Consider the following 14,985-nt stretch of genomic DNA (forward strand, 5'->3'; position numbering starts at 1 on the left):
TAAAATAAGAAACAAATGAGGCCCAAATCAAGGGGGGGGGGGGGGGGGTGGCCGGCCAACATACAAGCAAAAGAGAGAGCAAAGAGTAGAGGGTTTGGCCATGTCCATGATTTTTCACCCCTCAAAAATCTTGTTCTAAAAATTGTTGTCTTGTGCTTTTCCTACTAAACTAAGTGCCCTCTTCAACTTGGTGTAGTTGTCTTGGAGGAAGAAGCACTTGGTTCCTCAATTTGATCACCTATTCAAGTGAAGAAGACTAGAGAATAAGGTAATAATTCATCCCTTATCCTTGTGTTATGAAGTCTTGTTTGTGTTGTAGTATGTAGAAATGAATTGATTGTATGGAAATATGGAAGTTTGCAAAGTGGGTAGGAGATATAATGTATGGCCGTGTGTGTATATATGTTGTGTAATTATGGTGAGTTTAAATTATGTCATATTCTAGTTGTGATTGTGGTAAAATGCATATTGGGAATGAAAGTTGAATGAAATTGATAGAAGTTGTTAGTGAGGTGTTTGGCCGTGTGGTTTGGAGTGTGTGGAATGGAAATGGATTATGTTTGTTTAATGTGTTATTATGATACTTGCAATGTATATGGAGATAAAATGATATAAGTTTGTATCGAAATGGAATATTGAAGCTTATGTCGTTTTAGTACGATTTTGCGACATTATGAAAATGAAGTTATTAGGTTTCTAATTATGACAAGTATTAATGAACTTGGAAGAAGGAAACATGTTATGAATACGTATGCCAAAAATTAGGAGTTTTGGATAAATTACGACTTTGGCGGAAAGTTTGTATATTAGGTATATCGTGTGTATAATTTGAGGAAAACGATATGAAATGCTTCTAAACTATGTTATGGTGATCTAGATTGATAATGAATGTGAAATCGTTGAGATTAGTTTGAAAGTTAAGGTTAAAGTAAAGGTTATGGCATTATGTCGGCAAGTAGAACTAGTTGTGCCATATTGTGTTTCTAGTGTTTGTTGTTGATGTTGATGTTGTTGTTTGGGTTGTTGTTGATGATTTTGAGCCGAGTTGAATTCTCGGGGGTGCTATATGTATAGGGGAAGTGCTGCCGAAATTTCGGTAGACCACATATGAGTTGAATTGAATTCGTAGCATCTATAGCTTACAATTGGTAAATGTGACCATTTGCAGATTTTCGACGAAACGAAGAGTGAGCTTGGATAGGCTTAAAAAGCTCAAAAGGTATGTAAAGCTACCCCGATCCTTCTTTTGGCATGCCTAAGTGTATTAGGATCGAATTCGGGCCTCGAAAGACTTTCTGCCCCTCGGAATCCGCAACTGAAAATATCACTTTTTCTTTCAGTAAGATTGAACTCTTTTGGTATGTTTTCTTGGAAATTATGCAAACTTTCTCTAAACTCCTTGGAAAGCTACAGAATGTCCGTAGAACCTTTATAGGTGACCCCATAAGCTTAAAGGGCGTAATTTGGACCCACCGCCTTGCTTGTCCCGAGGTGGGCCCACTATTCCTGGTTTTGCCCTTAATGTACTTAAGTCTTCTTTTCGAATAGTTCTTAAAAGAAACGTTTTGACTACTATTCTAGTTACCTAACAAACAATGTTTTAAATACTCCATTGAATCCAATAAATTGTTTTGACACTCGGAACGATTTCAGAAAGGCTATACTTCTGTAATTCATTATGATATCCGAAACTCGTTTATTATGTTCCCGTTCGACTTCATTGGATCGGTTTGTCTTTGATATGCCTCATCGAGTTTATTAAAACATTTATGATATTTTAAATTGCATTAGTCTCTCACTACTCCATTCGTGGATGCCCCAATGTTTCCCACACTGAGCCCGGGCCAGGATATGTTGTCAAGCGTGATCCTTTGCATTGTTCGCCGTGCCTCGATGTGAGGGGGGGCAGGTATACGCGTACATGGGTTTGTGGAGTATGCTGTGCCATGTACGCTTGTTCTGATATGATTTACTATGGCCATCTGATATGACATATTATGTTACGGGGTTATGCCCCTATTCTGATTCTTCTGTGTTGTGGCACCAGCGTCGGGAGGGTGGCCACGTTCTGTCTGCCGAGTCCCTTGGCAGGGGCCGGATTTGATATGACATATGTTTCTGTACACACTCCGCATGTTTTAAAAATGTATAGCTGATAATTTGTATTTTCTGTTTACTTTCTGCACGTTCTATACCAGTTATGATTTTGTTTCTGCAACTCAGGCTTTACATATTCAGTACATATTTCGTACTGACCCCCTTTCCTCGGGGGCTGCGTTTTCATGCCGCGCAGGTACCGACGACAGGTTTGCTGATCCGTCCGCTTAGGATCTCATTCTGCTATTTTTGGAGCGCTCTTTTATTCAGAGCCATCTTTTGGTATAGTCTGTCACCTCTATATATGTATATTCTCGTTCATGGGTACGGTGAGGCCCTGTCCCGTCATATGATTATGTCGGTCTGTTAGAGGTCTGTGGACATGTTTGTGGGTTGGGATTTTTCTGTACAGCTGTGTGTATATGTTGTGTTTTGGGCGATCCCATTCGCCGCGGCGGCCGGTCCGCATATATTTAAAGGTTACTCTGTTGGCCGTGTGCGGCCTTTGTTGGTATTTTCTGCGTGCAGGGTATATGGGATAGTCCGTAAAACAAAGGAAACTCTGCCAAAATTTTTCTGGAAATTATCTAAATTGGAAATAAAGCCTTGTCGGCTTCTGCTATATACTAGAATGTGTTTGAGTGCCCAGATCGGGCACTAGTCACGGCCTACGGGGTTGGGTCGTGACAATTACACCCATCTTCGTCCATTCGTCTAAAGTGTTTAGTTCATGATCTTAATACTATTTATAACACATTCATATCACAACACAACAACATTCATAACTCAATTCAACTATTTCTCAAAATGTCACTATTCATCATTCATGACCTAGTTGACCACATTTTCTACAATCCATGTATTTTAATTCTCCAATACCTTAAACATCTTGTAAAAATCATGAATCGTACCTTAGAAGTTGTAGGAACAAGCTTTGGTCGATAATATTCTTCTTTGAGCAAAACCCTAGTTTTTCTCCATTTGGATTTCTTTACTTGGATGATCCTTGGTGATTCCCTTATCCTTGATTCACTTGTCTTAATGTTATTGATGGCTTATAATCCTTGAAAACTCATATAATAAATGTAGAGAGAAGTTTTAGAGAGAAGTGGTGTAATGTGGAAATGAAATAAGACAAGTCTTGATCCTCATATTTAATGAATTGGAAAATCTGTGCTGGGTGAACAGTGGTCGTCCATGGAGGTTTACGGTCCGTATTCCACTTTACGGACCGTCCCTCGTGGTCGTGTTTAAGCTTAAGCAGGACCAGAGACTTTGGCCTGCATGCATGGTGATTTACGACCATGGTTTACGGGCCGTAAATCACTTTACGGTCCGTCCACCAGGTCGTATTATACCTCTTCCTCAGCTGGCAGAAAGTTGAAGTTGGACATGCCAGTTTACGACTTCAAGTTTACGGACCGTATTGCACTTTACGGTCCATATTTTGCACTATACGACCACTGGGCAGAAAGCTGAAGCTTTTGCATGGCAGTTTACGACTGCCAGTTTACGGACCGTGTTGCACTTTACGGTCCGTATTTTGCAATATACGACCACTGGGCAGTTTTGCCAACTTTCAATTTTTCTCATTTCTCGACTTTTCATTCTAATCATCCACATCCCTTCACATACATTTCCCATGAAACATTATACACTCCCACTACTCGCACGCATCATTAGTTCATTCACTTGCGTACCAACGGGAAATTTTCCGAGGTGTAACATTAAGTGGGATTGGGAAACAAAAATCAGTCCACTAAACAAGCCAAAGTGGCCGTGTAATTATAGTGGAATGGTCAAAGAATATTTGACCCAAATATTGAGTGGGACACTTGTCCAACCCTTGCAACTCATATATAAGGCAAAATTCTGATTCATTATCAATTAACTAGCTCATTTCAACATTTACAAAGTGTAGAAAATATAGTGATAGAGAGAGAGGCTCTCGGCTACAAGCTGGCCGAGAACACCCTCCTCCAAGTTGATAAAAAAAAATCAGTTTTCAAGCAATTCAACTCCCTTATAGGTGCATAATAACGTGTAGCATTCATTGGGGTAGCAAGAACAAGTGTTAAAATTCAAGAAGTGAAAGTGAAGGGCTAGCCGATTGAATTGTTGAGTTACAAGGTAAGAATTGATCCCTTCTCATGTGTTTTGTGGTGAATTGAATGTTTATGATGTTGCATGTTGGTATTGGACTGTTTTTCTTAAAGTTGAAGTGGGCCGTGTGTTGTAGACTTAAATAGAATCATGCTTAATCTTCTTGTACATGTATTGGGAATGAATTGAATGTGTTGTAATGTGGATAAATGGATGAAAATCATGAAGTTGTTGTAGTTGTGTTGAAGCCGTGTAGGGGGCTGTTTTAGAGGAATTTATGGACTGTTTTGTGTCATGTTTTGATTGTTGTTGTTATGGACATTGTGGTGTATTGTATGCATTATGAATATGTGAATTGAGGTGTTAAAGAAATGAATCATGTTGAAGGGGGAAACCAGTCCAAACTGTGGACTGTTTTAATGTTAGGAGTGAATTAGTGTATGTTGAATGTTGATTATTGTTATGAACGTATAGTGAAAGTGAAGTTTAATGATTCAAGTTGAAATTGAAATGGTTTGTGGGCTGTTGTAAGAGTTAATATGATGCTAAAACAGTTCCAATAATCGTATAAGTAATGTTGTAAACGTGTTGTTGTCGTTGTAGTTGAATTTGGAAAATTGCGAAGCGAAAATGGTAATGTTGTGTGTGCTGTTTGGCCATGGATAAGGGCCTGTTTTAAATGATGTACAGACTGTCCAAAGTTCCCTTAAGTCATGTTTAAACAAGTTCGGATTGATACATGAAAGAATGACTAACAATATTAGCTTGTAGTACTAGTTGGTTTGAATGCGAACGAAACGTCGTCTAAATGTTGGAAAGGGATTGTTACTTTAAAATACATATTGAATTCCCTCGTAGACTAATCGTAGCTCTTGATATCTTGATATAGGATAAGTACTATTGGGCAGCAAGTGCAAGTTATAATACGACTAAACGCTAAAGGTATGTAAAGCCTATTCCTTCTTTCTTTTGGCATGTCCTAGACGTAAGTAAGAAATGATATGAACCTTGGGGTAAATTCTACTCTCTAGTTCCAAGCATGACTTATGATTCTATTCATTCCGTAATGTTATGGTCATGAGCCTACCATATGATTGACTGATGAATGATGTATAGAAGTTCCTACTCTTAAAGAATTGCATAATTAGAGGCATACTTGACTATCAAAAGTTACACCATGTCAAATTGATACATGTACATGAAATCTGAAACGTTCCTTGCTATAACATGTAATGAGATTTAAAAAGAACTAAATATGATTATTATCTTGACACTTTAGAGCTGGTTAGTTACTTATCTATTGAGTCTCAAAAGATGATTTGCATGTATGTGGTTGCTTATTATTCTGCTCGTGCTTACCGCTATATCCTTCACTGAGTCCCGGGCCAGGATATGTTTTCGTGCGCATATTTACTATATTACTCACCGAGCCCCTCACTAGCGGGCCGGGACACGTTATATATATATATGATGATATGATGATATGATGATGACATGATGATATGATGACATGATGATATGGAGATGGCGGCCAGGAGGGCATATATCCCTTATTACCGAGTCCTTCACTAGAGGGCCGGGACACGTATATGTTTATGTTATGATGCTATGATTATAATTACCGAGTCCCTCACTAAAGGGCCGGGACACGTTATATATGTTATATACAGAATGATTATTCAACCTTGGTTACAAAACTCTATATTGATATTGATATGAGAACGATACAGTTGAAATATGTTCAAAGGCAAGTTTTATGAAATTCTGTTTGTTGCATTGGGTCCTACACACCTTGTCTCAGTATGAGTCTATCACTATATTTCATGCTTTACATGCTCAGTACATATTCCGTACTGACCCCCTTTTCTTCGGGGGGCTGCGTTCATGCCCGCAGGTACAGACGCTCGTTTCGGAGACCCGCCAGCCTAGGATATCTATTCAGCTACTTTGGAGTGCTCCTTTGTTCCGGAGCCTAGCTTGTGGTATAACTCCCTTTTGTTGTATATATATGTGTTTATTCGGGGTACGGCGGGGCCCTGTCCCGTCATATGATACTGTCATTACTCTTAGAGGTCTGTGGACACATGTGTGGGTCTGTATATAGTTGTTGTTTCGTTGTGTGGATATGACTTATGTTTGGGGCGTACCCATTCGTAGTGGCAGCCTTGTCGGCTTGCGTGTATATACATATGTTTGGGATGTTGTGTGTAGTGGCGGCCTTGTCGGCCTGCGTAGCTATATATATATTTGTTGTGGGAGCTGTGTATAGTGATAGCCTTACCGACTTATGTGCGATATACACTGTGAAAGTTGTAACACCTCAGGAGACAGGTGGCTTTGATATGCATATATGAGGCAACTTTAAAAATAACGTCTTGCCTTTGTATACGAATAGGACCTCGATATGCTAGTTGTGGATGATTGTAGTTAACAGGTGATATGAGTGTCCAACTCGGGCACTAGTCACGGCCTACGGGGTTGGGTCGTGACACTTATAGTCCACCAGATCAGACTACAGACCGATCGGCTACAGGTATATGAGTCCTTATTGGAATTTCTATGTATGTGCATTTGCAAGGTGTGTTCGCTACAAGTGGGAATTTAGAAATCTAGGACGGAAAGTAGTCATACATACAAATGAAAGGTGAATATTGAGAGTTAAAAAGGCCAAAATAGTAAATGTGTAGTCGGAAGATTGAGAGACCCTTTCTAAATCGGAAGGAGATGCGTTACGATAACGTTTTGGAAAATGTCAAGATTTCAACTTGCTTTAGATTATTTAGTGAAGGTCATGCGGTGAGGAGGATACGATTATACCAGCATTAACGCACTGGATTTCATCAAAGTTTCGAGGTTAAGCTTGCTGGGGTGAGAGAAATACTAGGATGGTTGACCCCCTAGGAAGTGTACTAAAGGTCCTCTAAATTTAGACATAAGACATGAATGAGAAGCTAGAGTATCCTAATGGAAATTAGAGTGTGCGGAGTAGTTGGACACCTTAAGAGGTCGCGTAGGCCGAGACGGACTAGACCGGTGAAGAGAAAGAAGCTGAATCATAGCTCTAGAATTAGGGTGAGTTTTAATAGCGTTTGGAAATATTTTGTAAGCAAGATGGTAGTAATTATATATATACGTATGCATTTGATATCCCATCTGTGGCTGTATCGACGGGTACGTGTATCCCAGCAATCGACGTTGTGGTTATGGAAGGCATTGATCGAATAGGGGAACGGAGTTCAAATAACAAAACAAAATGGTACAAATGTTACAAGGTAAGCTGATGCTATTTTCACTACAGGTTAGGCCTGGAGGGCTTTAATATAATGACATCTGGAAAGGAAAGAAAGTGAGTTGATGGAAGGTAAGGAGATCAAAATGTCGGAAAAAGTGAAAAGTATGAAGCATGAGTGAGTGAAGCCTCCGAGAGAGACGATAGGCAAAGCGCGAGACTGTTTGGGTAAACATTCAAAGGTAGGCATGTGAAAGGGATAAAGTGTGGTAGTATGGACCAAAAGAGAAACGGCGGGGTTCGAGAACCGAATTCGATAAATGGGGCTAAAAGGATAGTGACCACGACGAGGAATGTGAAGTAAGAGAAAGAATGGTTAGGACTTGCGACGATGTTAAGAGATTTCCAGCCCTTGAAAGGTATATAAAAGGATAAGTGTGTGGTCAAATTAACACGGTTTCCTCGACATGGAGAAGCTTTCCAGAAAGATGACATAAGAATAGATGACTTAAGTGAGCTATACGTGTTTCTTATGTTGATTGTTCGGGAAATAGTCCAACTCAGTTACAGATTGTGTATGGGCCCAGGATTGTCAGTGAGAGGTAAATGCAGACATAAGAGTTTTTGACCAGCAATGGTCGGGCACTTGTTGCGGCCCATCAGTTTTGGTCGTGACAAAAGTGGTATCAGAGCAGTCCGTCCTAGGGGATGTCTACAGACCGTGTCCGATAGAGTCCTGTTTATGGGTGTGAAGCCGGCCACACTTATAAACAGGAGGCTGCAGGGCATTTAGGAATCATTGACCTTTCCTTCTATCTTATATCGTGCGATAGAGCCAGAGTCTAGAGATGATTGCTTTTGACCTCTTTTCCTGTAGGTAGGCTCAGACTGACGAGAGATGAAGAGATCAGCTTCAAGTAGTGGGGTGCTACAAAGGCCCCTAGAGTATCTCCAGGACCCAGCAAGACGAGCCTTAGTTATTCCATTGAGACTGATCCTTCGAAGAACCCAGCGACGATTCCTTCAGAGTTTGTGACTCCTAGGGAGAAGGACCTCCTAGAGGACAGCTATGATACAGATCCGTCCGAGTATTCGTCTAGGACACTGGAGGAGGAGATTCCCGAGGCCGTACCAGCTGCTCCTTTGGCAGAGCACTACGTCAGACCAACCTCCCCGGTGAGTGTTACGGATTACTCTAGCCCTCTATCCTGGCTGTCGGTAAACCAGGAATTCTCGGTTATTTTTGTCACAACCCGACTTTGCTAGGGTGTGATGGGCACCCGACCCCATACTCGGAGCCGAGCGAACCCGCTGACTCTTATCACGTACTTAATTTCCTTAGACTCTTACATTATTAAGAAATGAAAACGTAGTAAAACCTTCAAAATTTTTGTTTTTTGTACTCACTTCATAATCATAATACAACTTATATCATAATACAACTGACGCATCGGTTGATGGAGCCGCTGACAGACTGACTCCCAATACCCACGACTCTGTCTGCAAAGTCTCTAACTTTGAACAAGACAACATAGCATAGTACGCTGACTCGGCTACACTCCAGGGCCAAATGGAGCTCGCCAACTTCGCTGGAACATCTTCTATAATAGCTTCAACTCATCTGGGTGTACCTGCGCAGCATGAAACGCAGCCCCCGAAGAAGAGGGGTCAATACGAGCAATGTACTGAGTATGTAAGGCATGAATAAGATTATAGTAAAAGAGGTAAAGTACAACATAGAGTAAGGAAATAATATGTACCTCTGTTTGCCTCATAAGGCAGATATTTTACAAGCCAACTTTACTTCTTTGAAACAACATATAGGTATTTACAAGTAAACTGCCCGACCATATAGGTACGGTGTGACGCTGCCTGATCATTCATGAGATAAAAGAGCAATCTGTACATCTGAGTGCCCCTTAGGGCGGATGCCATGCATGCTAGCTTTCTTTTAAAAAAAAAACATATAAATATCTGTAAGTAAACTGCCCGACCATATAGGTACGGTGTAATGCTGTCCGTCCACGTAGGAACGGTGTGTAAAGTGCCCGTCCATATAGGATCGGTGTGTAAGCCCGCGTCCGGGCCTCCCGCGTCCGGGGTATAAACTGCCCACCATTGTGGTGTGTCTGCCCGGCCGCCCGTTGGACGACACGGTGTTATACTGCCCGGCCATTTAGGCACGGTGTCATTTAAAAAAATACATACATAATTATGAAGCATGCATGAGAGCCCAAATGAAAGCTACAACTCTATCGGAGTGACGTAAGGTCGGTAACCTCCGATTACATTATGGAATAACCATGGTCGTTTTGTCTCACCTTGAAGGAACAATTTTTATAAGATGAGACGAGCAATGAATAACATCATACGTAAACTGACTCTGAAGATTCAAAAACAAGTTTCGGGTCAATCCGATTTAGTATAAGAAAGTTAGGAGCGTTTAAAGTACAGAATTTTCTGCGATCATTTCGGAAGCCATTTTTGGAAAATCATTCTTGTCATGGTCTTCTTAAAAATATTCTCATCCTTAATATCATCAATATCGTCATAAAACATATCCATTATTTTTGTCATAAAAGCTTACAATACCACAAACCTTTATTTTGGAGAAATACGAACATTTTTGGAAAACATTGACGGGTTATCGGAAAAGAGAATTATGGTGGAATCATAAACGTCTAACTTTTGAAAAACAAGTGAGATATGGAAACAATTATGAAATCATAACATCGGGATCATGCCTTGAAAGAAAGGGACGAGCCTTAACATACCTGTGCCGCGCCTTACTAGCTACACTTATTCGTCCAACTTGTTAGTCTACATGCAAGAAGATTGACACTATCGTTAGGTTCATCGACATATACTTGTCTTAGCCTTTCAAGTACATTCACTTGTGGTCTGCTGAAATTTTGGCAGTACCTCCCCTGTAAATACACCATCCCCGAGATTCTAACTCGGCCAATTTTAATCAACAACAATCCGGGAATTCAACCCGGCCAAACTATCAACAACAATACCAACAATTATTCTAGCAACACTTCAACATTCAATTCTATTCAATTCTACTCAATTCAATTCACTTCAATTCAATTCAATTCACATGACTTTCAAAACGATTCAATCAACATACTACTTCGTCCAACACTTTCCAATTTGAACAAGAACAATAACAACTTAATTCCTTCTTTCAAATATAATCACCACAACCCAACTTACAACCTTCCAAACAAATGTCTCACTTTCAAGTTCATGCATTATATTATATCCTACACATTATCACATATAAGAAACCATACCAATGTCACACTAACTTTTTCCATAATCCACAAACAATCACAACTTCACTTCTAGCCATTAAATTCTCATTTTACATCATGGAATTCACAACGACATCAACTAGAATATCAAATGAAATCAATTCATCATAGCTTACCAAAGCATCACCATTCTCGGCCACAACACTACATACATATTTCCATGAATTTTCCATCTTTTCTATACATTACAACAACAAGCAACACACTACATAAAATTAATTCAATCTTCCCACACCACAACACATACACACGGCCACAACTCCACATCCACATTTTCATGTCTTTCATTCATTTCTACGCACTACAACATGTACCAAACATCCATGACACATAAAGGAAGATTGATTCTTACCTTTTTGCACTTGCTTCTTCAACTTGGCTAGAGTTTCCAACTTGCACAACCAATGCTTTTCTTACTCCAACAACTACTCCATGTTGTAGAGGACCTTCCATTTAGTAGAAAGGCTAAAAGAAATTAATTTTTCTTGGACATCTTCTTGTTCCCAAAATTTGGCCACCATGGCCGAACCCTCTTCTCCTTTTTTTTATTTTTTTATTTATTTTATTTATTTTTTATTCTTTCTTTCTCTCCAATGTCTTGAATTAAAAGATGAACTCATATGTATATATATATATATATATAATTCTACAAGCATGTGAGGGTCACATGCCCTTTTTCTAAATTTTTCTAGAAATTTCCTTCTTTTTCTTGAATTTTCCTAAAATGGCCAAAGAAGACTAATTGTCTTCTGATATAAACTTTAGTCCATGTATTTTTATTATTATTTATAATTAACCCCCCTTCTCCATTTTCTAGAGTTTTCTACCCTTTTTTCTTGAAAATTAATAAAGATGCCCCTTTTGTCTTCCCATGCAAGCTTTGGCCCTTTCAAGACTTTTCTTGAACTTTTGTAAGATTACTATTTTGCCCCTAGCCTTCTACATTATTTCCATGAACCATTTTGCGAATTTCCCTTTTTACCCTTAACCTTTCTCAATATTTCCATACAATAATATTCATAAATAATATTCATAACCAACTTGTACATTAAAAAATTTTGGAAGATGGTCATTCCCTTAACTTTTCCACGACTACCTTGAAATATCCGAACGTATAAAATACAGGATATAACATCCTCCCCCCCTTTAGAACATTCGTCCTCGAATGTTCAATTGATCTTATGGGGTGTCATAATACTTCGGGAGGATCCCTTCTATAGTTGTCCTTTCCTTCATGCCCATCCTTTATTCTTTACCTTATTCTCCAGGGCCTTTACACGAGTCCTTATTCGGTGTCATAGGTTTCCTAATCCACTGTACCAACTCGTTTCTACTTCTTTCATGTATTCTCTTGATAGGCCGATATGCCTTAAATTCTGGCCCCAGGCTAACAAGTTTCCCTCCTTTGGACTTGAAGCCTATAATATGTTCTGCCCCCCTTTAAGGGGTTCCTTATATGCCACCAGTCCTTTTGTGAAATCTTCGTCTATACCTTATTCCTCACCTCTTTTTCCCAACTCTGTGCCTAACATATCAAAACTTCTAATCCTAAGTTTTTCTTTTACTTTCTGTCTATGTCCTCATTTTGTCCACATTTCCATCCACTATTCGTCCTTTCACTTGCTTAGTTCACTTGCTCGTAATTCTTCCTTAAATACATGTTTGTGTTATAGCTGCGTCCATTTTCCTTAAGTGTTTCGCTACATTGTTCTTAACACAGAATCCTTACAATTTTCACTCCCCCTATCCTTGTTCGTTGAACCTTTAACTATATTAATATAGCTACGTGTTTATTCTCTCATATTTCTTCCAAGGACCTAAGTCTCTTAATACCGTCGCAAAGACTAAACATTCCTTCTCTTACCTCACATCCCCCTATCCTAGTCAGTAGTTCTTTAGCCCCATTTATCGAAATCGGCTCTCGAAACACATACACTCCTCTCACCGTTTCCTTTTTCCACACTCTATCCCTTTTCATATGCCTACTTTGAGGTCTTACCCAAGTAGTCTTATGCTTAGCCGGTAGTTCCTCTCGGGGGCTTCACTCACTGGGGTTTCTTGCTCTTCACCTTCTTCCGACACTTTGATCTCTTTGTTTTCCATCTACTCACTCTCTTTCTTTTCCAAATATCGTTATACTAGAATTTTTCAAGCTTAACCCATGGTAAAAATAATAGCAGTTTACCTGGTAACACTTGTACCATTTATTTTTGCCGTCCCTCGAACTTCGATACCCTTGCGTGATCAATGCCTTTCTTTACCGTAACTATGGTTGCTGGGGCATATACACCACCAATGCTATCATATGTGGGATATCCTACACATTCATATTTATATATATATATATATATATTTACTATCAATTAGCCCACAAAATACCTCCAACCACTGTTCAAGCCTATCCTAATTCCAAAGCTGTGATGCACTTTCTGTCTTTTCACCGATCTAGTTTGCCTCATCCTGCGCGTCTTCCTATGGTCTCCAACCATCCCGTATATCCTAGTTTTCCTTAGACTACCCTAGGTTTTCATTTGTCTCTTACGTCTCAATCTATAGAATTTCTTGCCAACTTCCCAGGGGGTCACCCATCATGGAATTGCTCCCACCTGAGCACGCTTAACCCAAAAACTTCACTGGAATTCGGTGTCTTAATGCTGATATTTTGGGGTTCGCTTCCTCACATGACCTTTATTACATGTTCTGGAGCAAGTCGAAGTCTTACAGATTCCAAGACATTTTCGTAACACGTCCCTCCTTTTATAATCACTATTTTACCCTTTTCAATTCCCAGTGTGCACTTCCCACCTGTGTGTATGACTACTTCCTGTCCTGGGCTTCCAGATTCTCGATAGTAGTGATTGCACTTTCATCGTCATGCCAAATCCATAACCTTTCTAAAACAACGCATCTCGCTTATTGCCTATTTACAGTATTTCCTTTCCACGTTTCCTCCTGTTAGGCGTATCCATTCTGGCAGAATCTCCTTTACCATTTCTACTATTCAAGATCTGTTCGCAGCAAATGTCGACAATATTTCACAGAGCACACGGCTATATGACATATTCCAGCCATCCAGTGTTTCCAGTTTCAGGTAACAAAACAAATATCCAGACTTACCTATGCGACTTGTCATATCGTCACTCGCCTTCTTCCGTCGATACTAGGCGTCTGCGGAAATCAACGGTCAATATAAGGAATCTTATTTCCTATGACTTGGCTCTATCGCACGATCTAAGACAGAAAGAAGGTCAACAATCCCTAGATGCCCTGCAGCCTCCTGTTTATAAATGTGGCCAGCTTCACACTCATAAACAGGACTCTACATGACACGACTTTGCAGACAACCCTTAGACCGACCTGCTCTGATACCACTTTGTCACACCCCGACTTTACTAGGGTGTGATGGGCACCCGACCCCATACTCGGATCCGAGCGAACCCGCTGACTCTTATCACGTACTTAATTTCCTTAGACTCTTACATTATTAAGAAATGAAAACGTAGTAAAACCTTCAGAATTTTTGTTTTTTGTACTCACTTCAAACAAAATATGTAATTATATGAAACTTATATCATAATACAACTGACGCATCGGCTGATGGAGCAGCTGACAGACTGACTCCCAATACCCACGACTCTGTCTGCAAAGTCTCTAACTTCGAACAAGACAACATAGCATAGTACGCTGACTCGGCTACACTCCAGGGCCAAATGGAGCTCGCCAACTTTGCTGGAACATCTTCTATAAAAGCTTCAACTCATCTGGGTGTACCTGCGCGGCATGAAACGCAGCCCCCGAAGAAGAGGGGTCAGTACGAGCAATGTACTGAGTATGTAAGGCATGAATAAGATTATAGTAAAAGAGGTAAAGTACAACATAGAGTAAGGAAATAATCTGTACCTCTGTTTGCCTCTTAAGGCAGATATTTTACAAGCTAACTTTACTTCTTTGAAACAACATATAGGTATTTAGAAGTAAACTGCCCGACCATATAGGTACGGTGTGACGCTGCCTGATCATTCATGAGATAAAAGAGCAATCTGTACATCTGAGTGCCCCTTACGGCGGATGCCATGCATGCTAGCTTTCTTGTTTTAAAAAAAAACATATAAATATCTGTAAGTAAACTGCCCGACCATATAGGTACGGTGTAATGCTGCCCGTCCACGTAGGAACGGTGTGTAAACTGCCCGTCCATATAGGATTGGTGTGTAAGCCCGCGTCCGGGGTATAAAC

This window comes from Lycium barbarum, chromosome 5, assembly GCF_019175385.1.
Source record: "Lycium barbarum isolate Lr01 chromosome 5, ASM1917538v2, whole genome shotgun sequence".
Lineage (NCBI taxonomy): Eukaryota > Viridiplantae > Streptophyta > Magnoliopsida > Solanales > Solanaceae > Lycium > Lycium barbarum.